The sequence below is a fragment of the Erythrolamprus reginae genome, chromosome 4 (genome assembly GCF_031021105.1).
Source record: "Erythrolamprus reginae isolate rEryReg1 chromosome 4, rEryReg1.hap1, whole genome shotgun sequence".
NCBI classification, from domain to species: domain Eukaryota; kingdom Metazoa; phylum Chordata; class Lepidosauria; order Squamata; family Dipsadidae; genus Erythrolamprus; species Erythrolamprus reginae.
The window spans coordinates 130478969-130505381 of record NC_091953.1 but is presented as its reverse complement, the minus strand read 5'-3'; positions in this window follow the sequence as shown (position 1 = coordinate 130505381).

Here is a 26413-nt window from a genome sequence, read left to right as displayed (position 1 = left end):
CACTGGGCCCCCTGTTTACTCATCACTGAGAATTTACAATATATAGATTATATGCTTGCGTATTCATTCTATGCTGAATAGAATTTTGTCTATTCATTTGTCTATTTTGACAAATTCCTTGTATGTCCAATCACACTTGGCTAATAAAGAATTATATTCTGTTTTGTTCTGTTCCATTCCGTCCTGTCCTATTCTGTTCTATTCTGTTCTACTCTGCTCTACACTGCTCTGCTCTACTCTACTCTACTCTACTCTACTCTACTCTATTCTACTCTACTTTACTCTACTTTACTCTACTCTACTCTACTGTATTCTATTCTTAGATTATACCATCTTTTTCTTAAGTGAGTGTTCACATGATTTCTGCTTTCTAATCTATTCTGGAAGATCAAGTCATATAAGTCATTTTAACAACCTAGCTCAACCTGACATCATTTTTTCCCCCAGATTTGAAATAATTTGAATCCATTTCTGAACATCTATTACCAGACCGGATATCAGCAGGGGGAGCTTGCAACAACATTTCAGAAGTGTTCAGTGTATATTCTTTCCTCGGTCTGATGCTCTTCCTCTGAGACCACAAAAAAAGTAGAAATTCAGCCGTTGTGTCAATACTGTTCATCAACACATTGACTTGTATCCCTGTGACTGACTGGAGTCTCATTTTCAAGCCCACAGCCGTACAAAATTAAACTTAAATAAAAGCAAAAGGTCAATGCAATTCTTACAAGATAATGACACGGAGGAAACCACAGAGGAAGTAGCAGGCCAGATTGACTTTCTTTTCTATTCCCCCAGGCAAGGCAGGTGAAATTAAGTCTCGGCGTGGGGCCTGAAGCGACTTCTTCCGCTGTATTTCACTAGCATGCTGGCTAGCAAAATCTTTTCTGGGGAAAACAGATTGCTATCACCTATGCGGTCGAAGGTTAAGCCAGAAGCACACGGAAGACAGAGATTGGTAATTCCGTTGATTATCTACCTGGCAACGGTTCATGGACTACAGCCCAATCGCTAATGCACAAAGTACTTAACTAACAGCAGCAGCTCTTGTTTAAATCCGACAAGCGGACTTGAAGGAACTGCTCAGGAAAAATAATCAAAGGCATGAATCCTTAAAATGAAATCATCATTGTATCTTGACTTAACCTAGAGAGTGTCTTTCTCGTTCTCTCTCTCTCTCTCTCTCCCTCCCTCCCTCTCTTTTTCTCTTTATCCTTTTAATAATAATGATGATGATGATGATGATGATGATAATAATAATAATAATAATAATAATAATAATAATAATAATAATAATAATCCACTGGAACTTGTGCCGGAACTACCATTTACCAGTGGCAAAGAACTGGTGGGATCATAAGCCCGAAAAAGTGGTCGAAAATGAGCAAGCAAAACTACTGTGGGACTTCCGACTTCCGACTGACCGAATTCTGAAGCATAACAAACCAGACATTGTGATCATGGAGAAAAAGAAAGTATAGATCATCGACATTGCAATCCCAGGAGACAGCAGAATTGAGGAGAAGCAGCTAGAGAAATTAGTGAAATACGAAGATCTAAAAATTGAGCTGCAACAACTCTGGCATAAGCCAGTGAAAGTGGTCCCAGTGGTACTTGGCACGCTGGGCGCAGTACCAAAGGATCTCAGCGGACATTTGAAAATCATTGGAATTGTCAAAATCTCCATCTGTCAATTGCAAAAGGCCACTTTACTGGGATCGGCAAACATAATTCGGCGCTACATCACGCAGTCCTAGGTGCTTGGGAAGTGCCCGACTGGTGATGAAATACGAAATCCAGCATAGTGATCTCGTTTGCTGTGTTGTACTGACATAATAATAATAAAAAATGTGTATTTATAATGCCCTTTTAGCAAAGAGCATGACAGCAAGCCATATACAACTAACAAAGACAGACAGTAGGCAATACACACACTTAACTAAAACACCACTAATAAAACCACAAAACTTGTTAAAAACATTCCCAACCTCTCCAATGTCCTCCCCTCTTGCTGATCCCCATAGCAAGGATGTTTCAATCTGCAGAATCAAAGAGGAATATCTTTAGTGCCTTGCGGAAGCGGAGAAAATTCTCCTTTACCTGAGCTCCAAGGGAAGACTGTTCCACAGACATGGGCCAGATTTTGAAATGCCCGCAATTTTGATGTTGCTGTACATGTCTGTGGAACAGTCAACTGACCCTTCCCTGCCGAATGTGGGACCCTTGATGGTGTATACCCAGATAGATAGGTCACCAAGTAATTTGGTGTGTTTCAACGCAGGACCTTAAATATCACCACTAACAGTTTAAATTGGGCCCTGGCTCGATTTGGCAACCAATGTAGAGATCTATGTGAAGCCGACACAAGGGATGACCTGCAGAGGTTTAGAACCATCCACTATTTTGGACCAGGGATAATGGGCATAGTGAGCAAGATGGCAAGCCTGCCAATAAGCTATTACAATCAATCTTAGTGTGATGTTACAAGGGCTTGGAGGACTAGGCGAGCAGTCTTGATTGTTAAAAACTTGTGGATTCTCCAAATATTCTTTATCCCTCCCTCTCTCTTTCTTTCTCCCTCCCTCCCCTCCTCTTTCTTTTCTTTCTCCCTTTCTCCCTCTCCTCTCTTTAACAATACAACCAAAGCACAAGGTTGTAATTGGCTTCCATTTGAATCATTTGGTTAAGATGGGCAGAGGATCTGTTATTGGGAATGAAGTACGCCATGGAGCATTTTTAGCTCAGATTTCAGTAGAGTTGACTTCCCAGTTTAGTTAGAACAAGAGGTGGCATGGGGACTCTTTAGTCCATTAATGGAAATAAACATTGAGAGAATGAGTTCATTGGATTTCTCCCACGGAAACAGAAACATTCTTATCAGTTTCTTTAAGTGGACAGGTAGGATAGAGAACAGTGGGAACCTGATACAATTATTTTTATTCTTCCTTCTTGATTTTGCGGTATTTTTCAAGGGACCACTTTCTTTCTTCTCCTCCTCCCCCTTGAATCATAACCCTAGGGGTTTGAGTAGCCTCAACCTAGTTTAGCTTTAAATAGCCTTTTCCAACAGTTTTAGAGGGCATGTTTTCTGAGTGATGTGATGTTTATATGTTGGAATATTTTGGTGCCCTGATTATCTGTTTTATTGTGTCTCAGATTTCCATTTGAAATGTTTTATTTTTCACCTCTCCCTCCCTCCCTCTTCCTCTCTCCCTCTCCCTGTGTCTCTCCCTCTCTAGCTCTTGTTCTCTCTCCCTCTCTCTTTCTCACCCACACTCTTTTCTCTCTTTTTCTCTCTCTTTGTGTCTCTGTCTCTGTCTCTTTCTCTTTCTGTATCCCTGCCTCCCTCTCCCTGTCTCTCCCCTCTCTCTCTGTCTCCCTCCCTCTCTCTCTGTCTCCCTCCCTCTCTCTCTCTCTCTCTCTGTAAATAATGGAAACCTTTATGAGTTCATGAAAAAAAATTAGACCTGTTCATGATTAGAGATGAGTGATTCTTCCCCCCCCCCTCCGATTGGTTGGCTAAGAATACATCTGTGTTCACATACTCATGATTTGGTTAAATCCATTTGACCAGCTTTTATCAAAGGATACCAAAAAAAAAAAGAAAGAAAATTTGATCCCTTTGAACAGTTGCAGCTAAACTGTCACTTCTAGGTGACATTGGCATTATACAAATGTAACAAAGAAACAAATAATCAATCCCTGGACAGGTTGTTTTCAAGAGGGAAGTTCCTATCAAAATATTACTGTTTACAGATTTATCAGGCCAATGATTTAGGTAGGCAAAGGAGTGGCAGAGCTTGGCAAAAGAGTCAAAATTGGAATCAGCCTAAAATCATTATATTAAAGGAGCATCTTTGGTGTACAACTGAGGTGCCAAGACAGTGTTGAGTCACATAGTGGGGTATATATCCATCTATTAGAATAGAATAGAATAGAATTTTTATTGGCCAAGTGTGATTGGACACACAAGAAATTTGTCTTGGTACATATGCTCTCAGCGTACATAAAATAAAATATACATTTGTCAAGAATCATGTGGTACAACACTTAATGATTGTCATAGGGGTCAAATAAGCAATGAAGAAGCAATATTAATAAAAATCTTAGGATATAAGCAACAAGTTACAGTCATACAGTCAACATGGGAGGAAATGGGTGATAGGAATGATGAGAAAAACTAGTAGAATAGAAGTGCAGATTTAGTAGAAAGCCTGACAGTGTTGAGGGAATTATTTGTTTAGTAGAGTGATGGCGTTCGGAAAAAAACTGTTCTTGTGTCTAGTTGTCTTGGTGTGCAGTGCTCTGTAGCGACATTTTGAGGGCAGGAGTTGAAACAGTTTGTGTCCAGGATGTGAGGGGTCAGTAAATATTTTCCCCGCCCTCTTTTTGACTCGTGCAGTATACAGGTCCTTAATGGAAGGCAGGTTGGCAGCAATTGTTTTTTCTGCAGTTCTGATTGTCCTCTGAAGTCTGTGTTGATCCTGTTGGGTTGCAGCACCAAACCAGACAGTTATAGAGGTGCAGATGACAGACTCAATGATTCCTCTGCAGAACTGTATCAGCAGCTCCTTGGGCAGTTTGAGCTTCCTGAGCTGGCGCAGAAAGAACATTCTTTGTTGTGCTTTTTTGATGATGTTTTTGATGTTAGGTGACCATTTTAGGTCTTGAGATATGATAGAACCTAGAAATTTGAAGGTCTCTACTGTTGATACTGTGTTGTCTAGTATTGTGAGAGGTGGAAGGGTGGAAGGGTTTCTCTTAAAGTCTACCACCATTTCTACGGTTTTGAGTGTGTTCAGTTCTAGATTGTTCTGGTCACACCACAAGGATAGTTGTTCAACTTCCCATCTGAATGCGGATTCATCATTGTCTCGAATGAGTCCGATCACTGTTGTATCGTCTGCAAACTTCAGTAGTTTAACAGATGGATCTTAAAAATGCAACATAGACTAGAAAAAAAACAGCATATCAGCACCATTCAACTCCTACAACATTTCAAGAAGGTGTCCAAGTTTCTTGCCATTTCCTTTCACAAAATGCCAGTTTTGATTCCCCCCTCTTCAAACTTAAAACAAATGTAATTTCTCTCTGTGCCTAGTTTTGTAGGTCATACTTTAAATAATGCATCCCATACTATACGAAACAGATTTGATTCTCATTATATCAAAAGTTACAGCCTTTTTCCTTCAAATTTTGACTTCATGGAAACCTCCAGGTCAATTCCTTTGCATGCTACAGAAGTAGTTTGCCATTGTTTAATTCCAGGGTGTCCTGATAGCTTTTCACTGTGGCTTACAACCCTGTAGGAATGTAGTTTTATGTTCCTATCAGGGTATAAAACAGGTCTGCCCCATTAACTTTTTTTCAAGATCAGTCAAGGTCATCCAAATGCTACCATTTGTTTTGACCCATGAAATTATATCTCTGCTGAATCCCTCTAGCTTTTCCAGACTTCACTAGAAATAATTGCATTTATAGTTAATCAAACACCATTGTCTTTGGTTTGTTTCTTTGGGGAAAAAAAAACCCAAGGTTTTTTTTGCACCTAATTTCTACCGAGATTTTTAAACTAAATTAAAAAAAAATAGTAAAAACCAATGAATATGGCTATTATGAAACCTTCACAATTAATGTGGCTAGAAGGGATTTTATTAGTTTTGCACAATGCTTAATTAGCCTGTATAATTCCCTTTCACAAATGAAAACCAAAGAAGTGCATGGTTTTGCAATGAAATAATTATTTAAAACAATAGGGAGAATATCCATACTGTGCTTACATGAATTATACACAGAGGTCCAACGAGCATAGTAAATTAGCCTTTAATTCTGTTCCTTCTCGCTCTTGAAACTCAGAATATTTGTGTCTATAATTCTATGGGACAAAAAAACTACACTATGCCAGAGATTTTTAATGACATGTTCATTTTTGAAGCTAGAGAATAGTCTCAACCAAAGCAGAGAAATCAGCATTAGATTATTCTTCTAAATCGAGGGTGTCAAACTCAATTTCATTAAGGGCTCTGTCAGGGCTGTGGTTGAACTCAGGATTCAGTTCCATGGCCAACTGGGTAGCATGGACAACTGGGTGGGCATGGCCCATTTGATTCAATTCAATTCAATTCAATTCAATTCATTAGATTTGTATGCTGCCCCTCTCCGGAGACTCGGGGCGGCTGACAACAACAATAAAAACAATATTCTAGCGAAAACAAATCTAATATTAAAAAGCACATAAAAACCCTATCATATAAAGCAAACAACACATACATATCCAAACATAAATATAAAAAAGCCTGAGGGAAAGGTGTCTCAACTCCCCCATGCCTGGCAGTATAGATGGGTCTTGAGTAATTTACGAAAGACGAGGAGGGTGGGGGCAGTTCTAATCTCCAGGGGGAGTTGATTCCAGAGGGCTGGGGCTGCCACAGAGAAGGCTCTTCCCCTGGGGCCCACCAAATGACATTGTTTAGTCGACGGGACCTGGAGAAGGCCAACTCTGTGGGACCTTATCGGTGACTGGGATTCGTGCGGTAGCAGGCGGTTCCGGAGGTACTCTGGTCCAATGCCACTCCCCAACCTTTAAAAAAAAATAGGAAGAATCCAGTGGTAAACCAGTTGCATTTTGTTTTCAAGTTAATATTTCATTTCTGCACGGAAAAAAGGCCTTTGTTGCTAATAATATTTCTCAGTTTCTTCATAGTTTGCACTTTTATAAAGTTTAACATCCTGGAAACTGTCTATTCCAAGTTTATAAGCGCTATCCTTGCAGTTCCAAGGTATACCAAGAATGGTCCCTTATGATCAGGCAAATGTGGTTTCTATGGAAGCCAACCCTAGTAGTATTTTCATAATTTCTGATTAAAATGGATTTTTCCACACCTCTGGGTAGACTTCACTGGTTCTCAGAGACCATGTTAAACCCTCCAGGCTAATGAGAGTTCTCAGTAAATTCCAGTTTGAGACTTCTCCTCTGCCCATAGGATTTGAAAATGCCTAGAGATTATATTTGTGTATCATTTTTTTAAATGACCCTGGTTAAAAGCACAATACTTATGCATATTTTTTTCTGTCTGAGTTTGAGCAGTGATGGCTTGCTCTCGGTTTGGCCCAGTTCTTAGAACCAGTAGTACTGGTGGCAGGCCTGGAACACTTCTGCACATGTGCAAGCATGCTTACAAACCAGTAGCAAATGGTTTTAGAACTCACTACTGGTCTGACTGATTTTAATATGTTTGTGAGTGACATAGGGGAAGGTCTGGTAGGGGAGGTTTGCCTATTTGCCGATGACTCTAAAGTGTGCAATAGGGTTGATATTCCTGGAGGGATCTGTAATATGGTAAATGATTTAGCTTTACTAGATAAATGGTCAAAGCAATGGAAACTGCAGTTTAATGTTTCCAAATGTAAAATAATGCACTTGGGGAAAAGGAATCCTCAATCTGAGTATTGCATTGGCAGTTCTGTGTTAGCAAAAACTTCAGAAGAGAAGGATTTAGTGGTAGTGATTTCTGACAGTCTTAAAATGGGTGAGCAGTGTGGTCGGGTGGTAGGAAAAGCAAGTAGGATGCTTGGCTGCATAACTAGAGGTATAACAAGCAGGAAGAGGGAGATTGTGATCCCCTTATATAGAGCGCTGGTGAGACCACATTTGGAGTACTGTGTTCAGTTCTGGAGACCTCACCTACAAAAAGATATTGACAAAATTGAATGGGTCCAAAGATGGGCTACAAGAATGGTGGAAGGTCTTAAGCATAAAACATATCAGGAAAGATTTAATGAACTCAATCTGTATAGTCTGGAGGACAGAAGGAAAAGGGGGGACATGATCGAAACATTTAAATATGTTAAAGGGTTAAATAGGGTTCAGGAGGGAAGTGTTTTTAATAGGAAAGTGAACACAAGAACAAGGGGACACAATCTGAAGTTAGTTGGGGGAAAGATCAAAAGCAACATGAGAAAATATTATTTTACTGAAAGAGTAGTAGATGCTTGGAACAAACTTCCAGCAGACGTGGTTGGTAAATCAACAGTAACTGAATTTAAACATGCCTGGGATAAACATATATCCATTGTAAGATAAAATACAGAAAATAGTATAAGGGCAGACTAGATGGACCATGAGGTCTTTTTCTGCCATCAGTCTTCTATGTTTCTATGTATTTTCCATGTTGGCCTATTTTGTGTCTCTGATTATTTTATTTATCCAGCTTCAGAATGGAGATTAGAACCAGTCTTAATGATTTACACCGTTTCCCCCTATTATTGTCTTAACGATAAATCTAAGGTGTGAATTTCCATTTCAGACCTAAAGTCCATAAAGTTTTACTGTTGTCTCAAGTAAACAACATGGATTTTTCTAAGGTGTTACCAGAAAGCACACTAAAAGAGAAAGAAATATGAAGTCAAAATAATTGAAGGCACAAGAAAAGAACTATAGTTAAATCTATACCTTATCATAGATTTATACTTTTAATAATGTATAATTTTATAATACTATATAGGAGCCAATAACAGGTCTGAATTTCGAGAAAATCAAGATATAACATCAAAATCCATTTGATATTATACCCTTTCTTACAGGAACTGCTTTTCTGCTGTACCTTAGGAATTTCAGTTAATACTAGGTATACTGTATTATTGTATTACTATCCTTATAATATATTATGTTAGAAGAATCAGTATTGATTTTGCAAAGTGGCAAATCTTTAATTTTGTAAACATATCCACAAATTAGCTAACACATCTTGCTTGATCCATGCAATTATACTTTGGCGATTGCATAAACTGAGAAAGTTTGGAGTACAAAGGCGATGGTGAATTTTCATTAAACATAAAAGAGGAATTCTCCCATCAAGATTCTTGTCAGGAATCTATAAGTAGACACTGAATAGAGGTAGAAAAAGAATGACTTTTCTTTCAAACCCGAAGAGATGTGAGTTGCACATTACCAGTAAAAAAAGGGGGGAGTGTACCTTGGTAATGGTATTACAAGGTTGTAAAAGGAAATTTGGTTTTACTAAGGACCTGCTCTAATTAATCATTGTAATTTAATTGTAATCACCATGAATTCCAGCCAAGGAACTAGATTACGAAGTTAAAAAATATAGACACACCATAGAAAACGATAATGGCAAGGTATGTTCCACATTATTATAAATCATACACAGGGCTGAACCCATGGAGACATCAGAAGACTACCATATTTTTTCACAGTATAAGACGTACCTTTGTATCCCCCAAAAGGGGCTAAACACTTGAGCATGTCTTATACACTGAATGTAGCCCCACTCACCCCCCACCCTTTGGTCTCTGCCTCCCAGCAATTTACCTCTGTGCAGCAAACAGGGAAGACACTGTTAAGCCAAGCAACTTATTATCAGCTTCTCAACCTTCAGATAATTTGGCCACATGCTAAATTGAAACTGAAACTAGCTGCAAGTAGGCCAAATAATGGGAGGGAGAGACAGAGGCAGGATTTTATTTTCTTGTGCTAATCAGTTGCTGAATCTGGATACAAGGAGACAAGTCAATAATTATAAATGTCTGTAGAATGTTCAAAATATTAGAAATAATAATAATAATAATAATAATAATAATAATAATAATAATAACAACAACAACAACAACAACAACAACAATAATAATAATCCAATGGAACTTGTGCTGGAACTACCATTTACCAGTGGCAAAGAACTGGTGGGATTATAAATCCGAAAAAGTGGTCGAAAATGAGCAAGCAAAACTACTGTGGGACTTCCGACTTCAGACTGACCGAATTCTGAAGCATAACACAACAGACATTGTGATCGTGGAGAAAAAGAAAGTATGGATCATCGACATCGCAATCCCAGGGGACAGCAGAATTGAGGAGAAGCAGCTAGAGAAATTAGTGAAATACGAAGATCTAAAAATCGAGCTGCAACGACTCTGGCATAAGCCAGTGAAAGTGGTCCCAGTGGTACTTGACGCAGTGGGCGCAGTACCAAAGGATCTCAGCGGACATTTGAAAACCATCAGAATTGACAAAATCTCCATCTGTCAATTGCAAAAGGCCACTTTACTGGGATCAGAAAACATAATTCGCTGCTACATCACGCAGTCCTAGGTGCTTGGGAAGCGCCCGACTGGTGATTGAATACGAAATCCAGCATAGTGATCTCATTTGCTGAGTTGTATTGACATAATAATAATAATAATAACAATAATAATAATAATAATAACAACAACAACAACAACAATAATAATTTATTAGATTTGTATGCTGCCTCTCTCCAGAGACCTATTTTTTAAGAGACTGTTTTATTATTGTTCTCGACAACTTAACAAAATGAAGATGTTTTTAAAAATAAATGGTTGATCTGAAGAGGCCCAGTGCTATTGTATCTTCTTTTAAATAATAGAGAATAATGTTTACTTCTAGAAAGCCATATCAATTTTAACAGCTCTGTACAAGTATAGTCTGAAATGTAAGTTTAGTATTAAGATAAAGCAGCTGAGTTAAACCCTGACTTAGTAATGTTTGGAGTAGATCTAATTGGGAGGAGTTAGTCTGATTACATTTAAGAAAAAAATCTGGCATTAATGTACTGCCATAAAGTACATTTCTCCAATTCTTTGCTATTTCTATGGGTCAGGCATACATGCACAGAAATATACGTCAAACAGTGTATATCATCTGGGAGGCACAGGCCCTTTTTCGTCCCCCAAAATTAAGGTGCACCTTATACTCCAAAAATACGGTATATCAAAAGTAACAATAGCTTCTTGAATAAAAGAGTTTGTTCTTCAGTAGAATAGTGCCAAAACAGGAATGGGAGAATTATCTACAACAATAACTTTATTTTTCCCCAAAGAACAATAAACCAGTAGAATGGTTTGCCTTCAGATGTTGTGGGTGCTGCATCGCTGGAGGCTTTTAAGGAGACTGGAAAGCCACTTGTCTTAAATTGAGTAGGGTCTCCTATTTGAGTTGGAATAGAAGACCTCCAAGGTGCCTTCCAACTCTGCTATTTTGTTATTAAACATAATTATTAGCCTAGATATATTAGTATATCTAGATGCTTTGTGGCAGTAAGGAAGTGGTGGCAAATCTATGGCATGGGTGCCACAGGTGGCACGCGGAGCCATATCTGCTGGCTTGCAAGCTGTTGCCCTAGCTCAGCTCCAACATGCATGAATGTGCTGGCCAGCGGATTTATGGCTAGCACAGAGGCTCTGGGTGGCATTTTTGGCTTCCAGAGAGCCTCCGGGAGAATGGGAGAGGGCATTTTTATCCTCCCTCAGCTCCACAGAAGCCTTTGAGCCTGGGGAAGGTGAAACACGAGCCTACTGGACCCACCAGAAGTTGGGAAACAGATCATTTATGGCCTCCAGAATGGGGGGGAACTGATTTCACCCTCCTCAGGCATTGAATTATGGGTGTGGGCACTCAGGCATGCGCAATAGTAAAAGTAAAAGACCTTGGAATACTAATATCAAATGACCTAAGTGCCAAAGTCCACTGCAACAATATCAACAAAAAGGCTTCTAAAATTGTCAACCTGATCCTACATAGCTTCTGCTCCGGCAATCTCACACTACTCACCAGAGCTTACAAAACTTTCGCCAGACCCATCCTCAAATACATCTCACCTGTCTGGAACCCACACCGAATTTCAGACATCATCACCCTAGAAAAGGTCCAACGATACTTCATCAGAAGAGCCCTTCACTCCACCACTCGAAACAGAATACCCTACGAAACTAGACTTACAATCCTGGGTCCAGAAAGCTTAGAACTACAACGCCTTAAACATGATCTACGTATTGCCCTCAAGATCATATGCTGCAACATCCTGCCTGTCAACAACTTCTTCAGCTTCAACTGCAATAACACAAGAGCACGCAACAGGTTCAAACTTAATATCAACCGCTCCAAACTTGACTGTAAAAAATATGACTTTAGCAATCGAGTTGTCGAAGCATGGAACTCATTACCAGACTCCGTGGTGTCAACCCCCAACCCCCAACATTTTTCCCTTAGACTTTCCACAGTTGACTTCTCCAGATTCCTTAGTGGTCAGTAAGGGGTGAGTGCACTATTTTATTTATTTATTCATTTGTCCAATACACAATACATATGGAAGAGAATAGACATGAAGTAATATATATAAAGATAATATGTAAAAATAGAGGAGAAGATATATGAAAGGAAAAAAAATATATGATATATGAGATAAAGGAAAGACAATTGGACAGATTAGATTAGATTAGATTTATTGGATTTATATGCCACCCCTCTCCGCAAACTCGGGGCGGCTCACAACAATAATAAAAAACAGTACATAATAACAAATCCAATGCCCACCAATCTAATTACAATTTGAACTTAGTAATTTCATAAAACAATCCCAATATATTTAAAAAACAGACACACAGTCAATCAATCAACAAAACAATATGGGAAAGGGGGAGGTGTTTTAGTTCCCCCATGCCTGACGGCAGAGGTGGGTCTTAAGGAGTTTACGAAAGGCAGGGAGGGTGGGGGCAATCCTAATCTCAGGGGGGAGCTGGTTCCAGAGGGTCAGGGCCCCACAGAGAAGGCTCTTCCCCTGGGTCCCGCCAGACGACATTGTTTAGTCGACGGGACCCGAAGAAGGCCGACTCTGTGGGACCTAACCGGTCGCTGGGATTCGTGCGGCAGGAGGCGGTCCTGAAGATATTCTGGTCCGGTGCCATGAAGGGCTTTATAGGTCATAACCAACACTTTGAATTGTGACCGGAAACTGATCGGCAACCAATGCAGACTGCGGAGTGTTGGAGTAATATGGGCATGCTTAGAGAAGCCCATAATTGCTCTCGCAGCTGCATTCTGCATGATCTGAAGTTCCCGAACACTTTTCAAAGGTAGTCCCATGTAGAGAGCGTTACAGTAGTCGAGCCTCGAGGTGATGAGGGCATGAGTGACTGTGAGCAATGACTCCTGGTCCAAATAGGGCCGCAACTGGCGCACCAGGCAAACCTGGGCAAACGCCCCCCTCGCCACAGCTGAAAGGTGTTTCTCTAATGTGAGCTGTGGATCGAGGAGGACACCCAAGTTGCAGACCCTCTCTGATGGGGGTCAATAATTCCCCCCCCCCCAGGGTAATGGACGGACAGATAGAATTGTCCTTGGGAGGCAAAACCCACAGCCACTCCGTCTTGTCTGGGTTGAGTTTGAGTTTGTTGACACCCATCCAGGCCCCAACAGCCTCCAGGCACCGGCACATCACTTCCACCGCTTCGTTGACTGGACATGGGGTGGAGATGTACAACTGGGTATCATCGGATACCCAGGGGATGAAAGGCACACTAGTGTACTTATGTACGCCCCTTACTAATGTGCCTTCCGTCCCCTGTCCAATTGTTTCTCCTATATTTTATATATCTTTTCTCCCATCCATATATCCTTCCTCTACTCTTCATTGATGTATTCTATTCTCATATCTCTTCTTCTATCTCTACCCTCTTCTTCTATCTCTTCTTCTATCTCTACCCTATCTCTTTGCCATAATTGGAGTAAGGTATTATAGGACTTCACTACTACTACACATTTTATTCTCCTTAACTTTCAATTTGTATTGGCCAAAATAAATAAATAAATAAAATAAAATTAAAATAAATAGTGCCAACCCATGATTTTTCAGCACCCAAGGAAGAAAAGGTTCACCATAATTGGAGTAAGGTATTATAGGACTTCACTGCAATGTTTACTTATACATATGGACCACTAATGGAAAATATTCCACCTATTGAAAATATAACAACTATTTTAGACACACCTTCATTAAAATTTATATGGGTCATGAAAGGTGAAATCTTTTGGGGCTGAATTCACAGATGCTAATTTATCATCCCCAATTTATCATTAATTAAAGTATAAATATATACTGAGGAGAGGCAGGAAAACGTAACAAAACAACACTGTGTGAAATATTTATCGGTTTGGTGTTGTTGTTTTTTATAAAAATATATAATGCTGAAATATTGTAACAATCTGTTTATTAATTGGAACCACACATTTTGCTACACTTTTCAGAGTAGGGACTTGTTTTTAATTATATTTAGGAAATCACAAATTGCAAGTACATATGACAATTCTGTACTTTTCCCCCCCAGCAACCAGATGTATTTACCTGTTCGACATCTGCTTCTGTTTTTATTTGTATTATTTTGTTCATAAGTGGAGCTAATTCATATTTAAAGTATTATAATCTGTAAGATTTTGAAAAGAGAGAAAGAGACGGTGGGTGGGTGGGAGAAAATGTTTTCAGTGATTAGTTTCTTCCCTCTGAACTAATGTTCAATATATATTTTAAACTCTAATTAAATTAAACCGTAAGGGTTGAAAGCAGACCAAGTAAATCCAGACCATATTTGGATGGAACAGATAAAAATGTGCTTAGCTTTCTCCCTTTAAAAATCAATAGCACTTACCAAATAAGTTAGCTGCATCGCATCTGTGGTTCCTTTTTTGTTTAGTATTGTGATTTGGTTTGCATATTCCACTTGCTTTCTAGATTAACCATTTGTTGGATTTTTCACAACATATAGAACTATTGAATCACTCACCTAAATGGGCTACAGAATACATCCATGTGTTGTGGAACATGGAACATACAATATATGCAATCTCAATACTGATCTTTGCATATCACACAACTGCAATGATAGGGTTCAAATTGATTGAAATAAATGTTTGGGAAAATTCTAGGTACAGAAATTTCAGGACAAAGAAATTATTTTTTTAAATTACTACAACCTGGAAATGTTTAAGATATCTAAAACATCTAACACATGTGAGTATGGGAAGAAATATTCATCTGGATGAGTTCCAAGCTGGGAGAAAGGCACTGGAAACAAAATGGAGGATGGAGGCTGAAGACAAAATGGAGGATAGAGGCTGAAGACAAAATGGAGGATGGAGGCTGATTGGAAAGTGAGTCCATTTATTGATGAAACAGAACCACCAAGCATGTGTGATTCTGGTGCAGCTAACCACATGGAGTTGAGAGTGACCGGAAAGTGTCCTTTGAATATTCCTGATTGAATGAGCATTAGAAGCAGGAAATCCCTGCCTTTAATATAATAATCCGAATTTAAAAATATTTCCTCCTTGTTTTTTTTCTTGTTTGTTTTCTTTTTAAAGAACAAGGCAAAATAGGGCAGAGAAGGTTTATGAATGAATATATGGGAAAATGATGTAGTCTGGAAATGAAATTATTAGACCAGCCCTTCATTGATTATTTATTTCTATGAGTTAATCTTTAATTTTGCTTCTCACATTATAACAGAATTGAAATTTAGCCAAATAGTTATAGCTAATGCTTATTGCTGATGTAGGGGGAAAAAAATCATGGAGAAAATTAGAAGCTATCATAGATCTTGGCATGCATCCAGAGTTAATTATATCATGATTAATGGAAATCCTGTTGATTGATCAGGCCTTTCCTAAGTCTGGATCCATCGTACTTTAACTCTGGAAATGAGATTGTAGGCTGGGAACAGTTACAGAATTATCCAGAAACTGGTTTGGATTTCAAAGGAGCACAGCATCTCTTTTGTCCACTAAAATATGCCACATCCCCCCACACACCAGATTTCCATTTAAAACCAATAAATCTGTTTTGTTTTAGGAAGTCAAACTGAGCAGAATCTTTTTTCCATATATTCCTGTAGAACAGTGTTTCCCAACCTTGGCAACTTGAAGATATCTGGACTTCAACTCCCAGAATTCCCCAGCCAGAAAAAGGATGTTGCTGCTTTAATCATCAGTAGAGAAAAAACTGTGTTATATTTATAGAGGAATGCACACATAGAGACAGGCTCATGCACATACCAAACACACCGTACACAGAAAACAGTTCATATCCCATTAATCCCATCCCAGCTTTAAGATATCTGCTTTCTGCTTCTTTAACTACTTCAGCATGAAAATTCCCTATATAACGTTTAGAAATAATTGGTTCTGGATGAGATACCGAAACTTTTAAACCAGAAAAGACGCAAACCCTGAGACTGAATTCTAAAAACAGAAGAGATGGTATTGTTTCCTAATGATTTTTGTTATGTATTTAAATTTATTTGGAGGGCAATATAATGATTGTAAATAAGTATTTTTCAGTAATAGAGTATAAAATACTACTGTGCAAATGTATAATGACATTTCAATTTTTTTTACAAAATTTTATATATTTGAGCATATATCTTTTTAAATATATAGTGCAGCCATTCTGAGGTCAAAATAATTCTGTCATGATCTAGGGACAAGAAATGTGTGGTTGAAGAAATTGCTGACAGATGGTATGCTCATGCCTTCAAGCCTTGCAAAAGAACTTATCTTCTTTAAATCCAAACAATCCTGTTGTGGTTGGCTCTGGCCCAGCTCCTGCCCCAAGGAATGTGGAGGTGGGGGAAACATCCACATGCCACAGGTCTGTTTTTCTCCCAATAGAATCTCCTGACGAAGGCTCCTGTGATGAAGGAAGCGTGAGTAGCAGGGAAGGGGGGAGTTTGGCAGACAGCCCAGGAGGAGTTCAATCATCCTTATCATCCATGGATTCTGAACAAAAACTTATGACAGATCCACGCATGTGTAGAGTGATGCATAGGAGATAACAACTGAAGGATTATTAGAGGAGATAAGTGAGGCCACCTGTGGTTGGGTGGGGCTACGGTAATTAGTGCTACAGATAAAAGAGCAGTGTGCTGGTTTAGCCTCGTGACAGTTTATCTGATTCATAGTTTCGTCAAGATCGTGATTTTTTTGCTGTTTCCCTGTTCAAGACTGTGTGTGGCCTTTCTGGACTTTAGAATTGGACTTAATTTCCCAATTATTGGGTGAGCAATTGGACTGCATTTAACCTGTGCCTTGTGTGTACCAGAAAATCCCTTTGACATTTAAAAAGGGAGCTGTTTCTGTTTTTCTGTTGATAAAGACTTTTGGTTTTCCTTCTATCGTGTGGTGTGTGCGTCTTTCTGGACTAAATACCTTGTAATTACGGGTGGTTCGGACACGCCAGCAGAACACAATCCCCTCTTGTCGTGGCTCGTTGTTGTAATGTTCAATTGGCTAGAAGCTACTGAAGATCTTTTGCATGCAATGTTACCACTTACATACCAAATCATAAGACCTTGTGGTAGATATGTAATTCTACCTACCTAGAATGTGCGTAAGGCTCCCGTGTGTCTTAGAAACTTCCAAAATATTACAAAATCATTATTTTCAATGTGACTAAAGAAGAGATTTATTGTATGAGTAGAAAATATTTATATTGACCATAATTTAAATGAAAATAATATGTAATTTAGATATGCATATATATATGGTTTCTGTCCAGGTTCTTCCTGCTAGTTTTTTAGAAATCACCCCTTAGAGCAGTGTTTCCCAACCTTGGCAACTTGAAGATATTTGGACTTCAACTCCCAGAAATCCCCAGCCAGCATTCGCTTGCTGGGGAATTCTGGGAGTTGAAGTCCAAATATCTTCAAGTTGCCAAGGTTGGGAAACATTGCCTTAGAGGGCCAGGCAAAATTTTACTGCAGTCACTACATTAAAGCTGCAGTGAAACATTGCATCTAGAAACATAGAAACATAGAAACATAGAAGTCTGACGGCAGAAAAAGACCTCCTGGTCCATCTAGTCTGCCCTTATACTATTTTCTGTATTTTATCTTAGGGTGGATATATGTTTATCCCAGGCATGTTTAAATTCAGTTACTGTGGATTTATCTACCACGTCTGCTTGTTCCAAGGATCTACTACTCTTTCAGTAAAATTATATTTTCTCATGTTGCTTTTGATCTTCCCCCCAACTAACTTCAGATTGTGTCCCCTTGTTCTTGTGTTCACTTTCCTTTTAAAAACACTTCCCTCCTGGACCTTATTTAACCCTTTAATATATTTAAATGTTTCGATCATGTCCCCCCTTTTCCTTCTGTCCCCCAGACTATACAGATTGAGTTCATTAAGTCTTTCCTGATACGTTTTATGCTTAAGACCTTCCACCATTCTTGTAGCCCGTCTTTGGACCCGTTCAATTTTGTCAATATCTTTTTGTAGGTGAGGTCTCCAGAACTGAACACAGTATTCCAAATGTGGTCTCACCAGCATTCTATATAGCGGGATCATAATCTTGGTTGATGCTTATAAAACAGGGGTGTCAAACTCAGGTTGTCAGAGCAGCACCATGGGACGTATCACAACCTTTTTCCTTTTGCTAAACTGGACATGGGCCTGGCCAGCTTGTGAGGTATCCAGCCTGCAGGCTGAGAGTTTGACAGTCCTGTTCCGAAAGAATATGGGAGGCCCAGCAAAATCTCGACAATCATCCCCATGGCCTTTGATCATGAAGCCAGTTGTGATTCCTGTATTACAATGAATACACGCAAGCAAAACACAAGTTTGTTTAATGAAGTATATAATGGGGTGCCTTACTAACATTGTAGAAATTCCAAGTCATTTGCTCTAACCTGGTTGTTCAATTAATATTCAGAATTCAACTTGATTTTGCATTAAGGGCTCATCTGTATGCGATAGATAGATAGATAGATAGATAGATAGATAGATAGATAGATAGATAGATAGATGACAGACAGACAGACAGACAGACAGACAGACAGACAGACAGATAGATAGATGGATGATAGGAGAGATTAGAGATATAGATGATAGATAGAGATAGAGGTAGAGATATTCAAACTTACAAAGAGCTGATAAAGAAATAAAGGGAGACTAGTATAGATATATTTCAAGCAATTTATCTCTCATCAGTACACTTCTAGGATTTTAACTTGGATTGCCTTGCCTTGTTATGCAGTGCTTCTACCCTCTAAGCCACAAGTTCTCCTCATTTACCAGCTGAGCCAAGGGAAAAAATTAAATGTTTTTCTGTCAAGTGACTTGGTATACCCAAATATGGTAGGGATCATTGTTAGTTCTTTGTAAGTTTGAAAATATGGCTTGTAGCCTGGATGTCCCCTGGAGTGGGGCTGAAAGGCAAAAGGAAGCAGTATGATCCCTCCCATATTTGGGTATACCAGGTGACTCAACAGAAAAAACATTCTGCCTGCCTGCCTGCCTATCTACGGTATCTATCTATCTATCTATCTATCTATCTATCTATCTATCTATCTATCTATCTATCTATCTATCTATCTATCTATCTATCTTTCTTTCTTTCTTTCTTTCTTTCTATCTATCTATCTATCTATCTATCTATCTATCTATCTATCCATCCATCCATCCATCCATCCATCCATCTCTATCTCTATCTCTATCTCTCTATCTCTCTATCTCTCTCTCTCTCTGTCTCTCTCTCTATCTATCTATCTATCATCTATCTCTATCTATCTATCTATCTATCTATCTCTATCTATCTATCTATCTATCTATCTATCTATCTATCTATCTATCTATATCTATCTCTCTCTCTCTCTCTCTCTCTCTCTCTCTCTATCTATCTATCTATCTATCTATCTATCTATCTATCTATCTATCTATCTAATCTCTCTCTCTCTCTCTCTGTCTGTCTGTCTGTCTACCTACCTACCTACCTACCCACCTACCTACTTATCTACCTATCTATCTATCTATCTATCTATCTATCTATCCACGCATATATATACACATACAGTACACATACACATAGCCATATATGCAAACAACTAAAAACTTTAGACGAAGGAAGCAAAAGAAGAAAATAACTCAAGAGGTTAAAACATTCCATTTGGACAAGAGATAGATTAATCTGAAGTACACCGAGAGCTGAGGTTATCTTCTTCAGTATTTATTTGTTTTTCTTTCCTCTTAAAAAAAATCTCACACATTTAAAATTACTGTCTTTGAAAACACAGTAGGGTAGCAATTAATTGCTTTAATTAGCTTCTCTGTTCCATCTCCTTGAGGGTGCGGGTATTTGGCATTTCTTAGAAGCCATTCATTTGGCTTAAGAAAAATATCCCAATAATTATCAGCTTTAAAACACACACAAAAAGGGGGAAAGAAACTCTTAAAAAGAAAACTTTATCCATCAGCCCTTCCTTCTTTCCATGCACTGATCATAGCAGATACATCTTCTATTCGTGATTCCAGGAAATGCTGGCTGAGCATTAAGATTGTGGTTCTAATATTAGAATTTTTAATGCAGCACTTGGATGACTATGGCTGATTCTGGGGCTTAGCAGAGTCAATCCTTGGGGATAAGTCTAACTTACAGTTAGAAAATGCATCTTATGAAGTCTATCCATTTCCTCAAAAGGCTCCACAACTCAATAGAATCCCATGGTGGCTCCATTGTAGGAAATAACCAGTTGAGTTTGAGAGTGGAATCAAACATGTCATAAGTTTGGAATCTCCATTTAGAGACCTAAATCCAACCCCCTTGAAGTCATAGAATCATAGAGTTTGAAGGGACCTCCAGGGTCATCAGGTCCAACCCCCTGCTCAATGCAGGATTCACTAAACCATCCCAGAAATATGACTGTCAAGTCTCTGTTTTAAGACCTCCAGTTAAAACAAGCTCACCACCTCCTGTAGCAAACCTATTCCACCGGTTTATCACCCTTACTGTTAGAAAGTTTTTTTCTGATATCTAATCTAAATCTACTCCCTTGCAGTTTCATTCCCTTGTTTCTAGTCCTTCCATGTGCTAATGAGAACAATGCTAATCCCTCTGCTCCCTTCTCAGTCTTCTCTTTAGCAGACTAAACATCCCTAGATCCTTTATCCGTTCCTCATAGGACGTGGTTTCCAGACCACTCACCATCCTTGTATCTCTCCTTTGAACTTGCTCTAGTTTATCAATATCCTTTTTAAATTGGGGCACCCAGAACTGAACACAGTATTCCAAGTGTGGTCATACCAAAGTACTGTAGAGAGGAATAATTACTTCACATGAGTGAGATTCTATGCTCCTCTAGATACATATCAATTGTGTTTGCCTTTTTTTGCAGCTGCTTCACTCTCTTATCTACCATCAATTTGCATTGGCCCTTAATGGATCAGATTCTTTATCTACAGGTAGCATGAACTAAACTTGTAGCATTTTGGAACTCAATCCCACTTCCTGACTTCTTACCCCTGGCTTTCAAAAGGCATTGCCCAAGTCACTTAATTAGACCTTGCCCTGTGACATTTAGTTTGCGGTAAATATGAGAAACATTAACTACAAAAAGTTTTGAAGACCAATCTCAGCAGCTTGAAACTTTATCTTGCTTTTCTCCAGAAGGGGCCATATAACTTCAAATTAGGTCTGCTGGATATGACAGTTGAATATGAAACGGAAGTGGATAAAATGAACATTTAGACATATTCCCAAACATGTGCGTGCAACTATGGTAGCATTCTGTCTTCCTTTTTATCCACCACTTCCATAAGTTACCTCTCCAAAAGTTAAAGGTAAAGAAGGAAGATGAGATACTTGAGGGAATCTCATCAAGAATGGAATAATAAAGTTGGAAGGAAGCTTGGAGGTCTTCCAGGACAACCCCCTGCTTAGAGGGTGCTTCAGACAAATGATTATTCAATATTTATTTATTTATTGTATTTATTTATTTATTTTTTCCAATACACAATACACATTGAAGAGAATAGACAAGTAGTAATATATATAAAGAAAAGGATAGAAGAAAAGATATAAAAACAGAGGAGAAGATATATAAAAGGAAGAAAATATATATGAGATAAAGGAGAGACAATTGGACAGGGGAAGAAAGGCACACTAGTGTATTTATGTACCCCCCTTACTGACCTCTTAGGAACCCGGAGAGGTCAATCGTGGATAGTCTAAGGGAAAAATGTTGGGGGTTAGGGGTTGACACTACTGAGTCCGGTAATGAGTTCCATGCTTCGACAACTCAATTGCTAAAGTCATATTTTTTACAGTCAAGTTTGGAGCGGTTAATATTAAGTTTGAATCTGTTGCGTGCTCTTGTTTTGTTGCAGTTGAAGCTGAAGTAGTCATTGACAGGCAGGACGTTGCAGCATATGCTCTTGTGGGCAATACTTAGATCATGTTTTAGGCATCGTAGTTCTAAGCTTTCTAGACCCAGGATTGTTAGTCTATTTTCGTAGGGTATTCTGTTTCGAGTGGAGGAGTGAAGGGCTCTTCTGGTGAAGTAGAAGTAATATCTTCTTAAAAACTTGCAGTGTTGGATCATTCACACCTTCTGGAGGCAAGCTGTTCCACAGAATAATCATTCTAATTGTCAGGAAACTTCTCCTTAGTTCTATGTTGCTTCTTTCCGTGATCGTCCAGTGCCCTCTCCATATTTAAATTTCACAAGTTCAGGTTCAGGGCTAGCTAGGAACTTGCAACTACACCCAGAAAGACATATTCAGCTTGCTACTTTGGTAACGCAGGCAAGAAAACTGCAGTCAAAGACATAATTACTCATCTAATTGTTTAAATTGGGAGGTGTTTACATTAAAGCCCAACTTTTGCTTTAAGATCATAAAGCAGGGAGCAGGCAGTGAAAGGTTTGACATTTGCAGTTGTACTGATGCAGGCTTAGATTCAGTTCACTAGTGCAAGTCTTCAGTCATTTCCCAAACAGCATTTAAAACTTCCGAATCTGGGAGAAATCTAAATAGATACATTCATCGTCCCAGGCAGAAATTTCGCTGCTCAATTTTTAAAAGGTTAGGTTTGAATCGCTATGCATACAAGCACAGCCATCTGTTAATGAACTTCTGGGAGACCCCATGACACTTTTGTTCGGTTTGCATTGACCTGGTTGGAGTAAATTGATGGGAATTGGGTTTGATCTGAATTAGGCAACACAGTCTGGTTCCTTCCAAAGCAGGGCGAGCATAATCAAAGTTGAGTAGCAATGAAGTGTGAGAAAATAAAACTGTTCCCTGTTTAAAATTGGTATAGGACATTTCTCAGATTTTTCAATCTTGAACAAGATATTTGAAGTACCTCCTAGAAACATGGATAGTCATGGGCTTCCCTAGGTATGCCCATGTTACACCAACACTCCGCAGTCTGCATTGGTTGCCGATCAATTTCCGGTCACAATTCAAAGTGTTGGTTATGACCTTTAAAGCCCTTCATGGCATTGGACCAGAATATCTCCAAGATCGCCTTCTGCCGCACGAATCCCAGCGACCAATTAGGTCCCACAGAGTGGGCCTTCTCCGGGTCCTGTCAACTAAACAATGTCGGTTGGCGGGCCCCAGGGGAAGAGCCTTCTCTGTGGCGGCCCCGACTCTCTGGAACCAGCTCCCCCCAGAGATTAGAACTGCCCCTACTCTCCTTGCCTTTCGTAAGCTCCTTAAAACCCACCTTTGTCGTCAGGCTTGGGGGAACTGAGACATCTCCCCCGGCCATATACAATTTATGCATGGTATGTTTGTATGTATATTTGCTTAGTAATGGGTTTTTTTAAATATTTTAAATTATAATTATTAGATTTGTCATGAACTGTTTTATTGTGTTGTGAGCCGCCCCGAGTCTACGGAGAGGGGCGGCATACAAATCTAATAAATAAATAAATAAATAAATAAATAAATAAACGAACGAACGAACGAACGAACGAACGAACGAACGAACAAACAAACAAACAAACAAACAAACAAACAAACAAACAAATATTTTCCTTAAATAATATTCCTCTCCTACAGTATTTTTTTCCCCATCACTAAATCTGAGATCATCAGTGGTTCTTAATATATCATATTTTTGGGAATATAAGATGCACTGGACTATATAAAGCACCTTGGTTTTTGGAGAGGAAAATAGGGGAGAAATCTGATTATCAGATATTCATCTGGCTAGCATCCTTAGTCTGGTCACTTTCAGCACATTATTTTATCCCCTGGTTAGGGCTTAAAAAAAACCCCTTATTTGGAGAAAGTAACAATTGAAGACCTTGCAAGCCATTAAGAGCTGGGAACATTGTTAGAACCTGGTTAGGGCTGGAAAGAAAAATTCTGAGCAAGTAGAGCAATGAAAAAAAAAAAACATTCTTTGCAGAGAATAACAATGAAAGACCTTGCAAGCCGGTAAGAGCTGGGTGCATAATTAGCACCTGGTTAGGGCTGGAAAGAAACTTACTCAGAGCAATGAAAACAATTCCGCAAAGACTTAGAGCTTAGAAAACATTCTTTGCAGACAGTAACAAAGAAAGAGTCTGCAAGATAAGAGCTGAGAAGATTGTAAGCACCTAGTTAGGGCTGGGGGGGAAAAAACCTTCAAAAAAAGCTGCATTCAGAGTAGAAGATGCAGCTGAATTTTCAGCTTCTTTTAGGGAGGAAAAAAGTGCTTCTTATAATCCGAAAAATACAGTAGGTTGCGAAATACAGTGATACCTCGTCTTACGAATGCCTCTTCATACAAACTTTTTGAGATATGAACCTGGTGTTTAAGATTTTTTTTGCCTCTTCTTCTGAACTATTTTCACCTTACCAACCCAAGCTGCCACTGCTGGGATGCCCCACCTCCGGACTTCCATTGCCAGCTAAAGGCTCCCCTCGCTGGAAAACCCCACCTCTAGACTTCCATTGCCAGCAAAGCACCCATTTTTGTACTGCTGAGATTTCCCTGAGGCTCCCCTCCCTGGGAACCCCACCTCTGGACTTCCATTGCCAGTGAAGCACCCATTTTTGCACTGCTGGGATTCCCCTGAGGCTCCCCTCCCTGGAAAACCCCACCTCCAGACTTCCGTGTTTTTACGATGCTGCGATTTCACTGAGGCTCCCCTCGCTGGGATTCCCTTCATTTTTGCCAGCGCTGCTTTGAATCCCAGTGAGGGGAGCCTCACCAAGATCGCAGCATCGCAAAATATTTCTGCTTAAGACAACTGTTCTGGAACTAATTCAGTGCCACCTTTCTGGTTTAAATATACTGTAATGTGGAATAATTTTGCTGGCAGATCTCAAATCCAGAAAACACATTCTGATCTTAATCATTTTATAAGGACATTAAAACTACTCTCTGCATATAGTATGGTATACAGTATAGAGATAGTATGAGCCTTGCATACTACCTAATGAATTGTGAAATAATAATCTGAATCAATAGTCTCCAGAGACGGGGGGGGGGGGGGCAAACAAATCTATTAAATTAAATTAAATTAAATTAAATTAAAAGGGGGGGGGAATGATCACTATAAGACACTATAAGTCATATTAATTGTGGAAAAGTAGCTGAAGGTAAATCTTCTGTACGTTCTTTATATTTAGAACCACAGATAACCGGAAGAGAAATTATTCCTAGGATTCTTACTAAGACTAAGAATAGATATTTATAACTTTAACAAACTTTCTCCTTTCCTAAAAATTGAAAGCACACAGTATCAACTGGCCAAAAATGGAAATGTTATTTCAATATTGAGTAGCTGGCACATGCCAGGCTTAGTACCTATCAAAATCAATAATAAATGTTAGCTGTACCATGTCCTACAGAATACTGTGAGAATTAAGATCAGCCAATACCATGTTCTCCACTTTCAACCATAAATTAATGTTTTTTATTTTGCCAAAAAAAGAGCCTGAAAACCATTTTAAACCATACATCTGCTTTTTTAGGGACCAGACAGATGGTACATGAAGCTTTCTGCTGATTTTTTTTTAATGTTAGTTGTTTTTTCTGAGGAGCTAATGGAAACTAATTGCATTCATCCAAGTGTTTTATATTTGTTTAATCCTAATAGACACCTGTCTCATTACCTAGTTCCATCCTGATAGTTCCACCTGAATAAAGAGCAGGAATGGAGCGGGTTATCTCTCAGTTCGGAGACCACCAAAATTTTCCAGTCTATATGTTATAAGAAGGCAGTGTCAATCTTCTGACATTTGCCTAAAATACTAAACTTACTGTAGGAGAAGGAATGGCAGAAACTGAAGGCAGAGTCAAAAGAGGAATCCGCTTAAAGTCAATACGTGTTGTGGTTAGCTCTGGCCCAGCTCCTGCCCCAAGGACTGTGGATGTGGGGGAGACATCCACATGCTGCAGGCCTGTTTCGCCCCTGGTGGAATCTGCTGATGAAGGTTCCTTTGACCAAGAAGACATGAGTGACAGGGAGGAGGAGAGTGTGGCAGACAGCTCAGAAGGAGATCAATTCTCTAGCTCCTCCTTGGATTCAGAACAAGAGTTAATGATATGCATGAGGAGAGCGAAGCATAGGCAACAACAACAGAGATATTATTATCAAAGAAAATGAGGCCATCTATGGTTGGGTGGGACTGTGGTCATTAGTGAGGCTGCTATAAATAGAAGCCTGTGGGTTTGGCCATTGTGGAGGATTATCTGGTCGTTTGTTGTGTTTCATGACTGCTTTACTGACTTTGACTTTTTGTGTGCTGATTTTTCCCTGCTTTGAAACTAAACCAGAGCAAAGTGTGTTTCACTTTGTGAAAGAAGAAGGACTGTGAATTGCCTCACAGCTG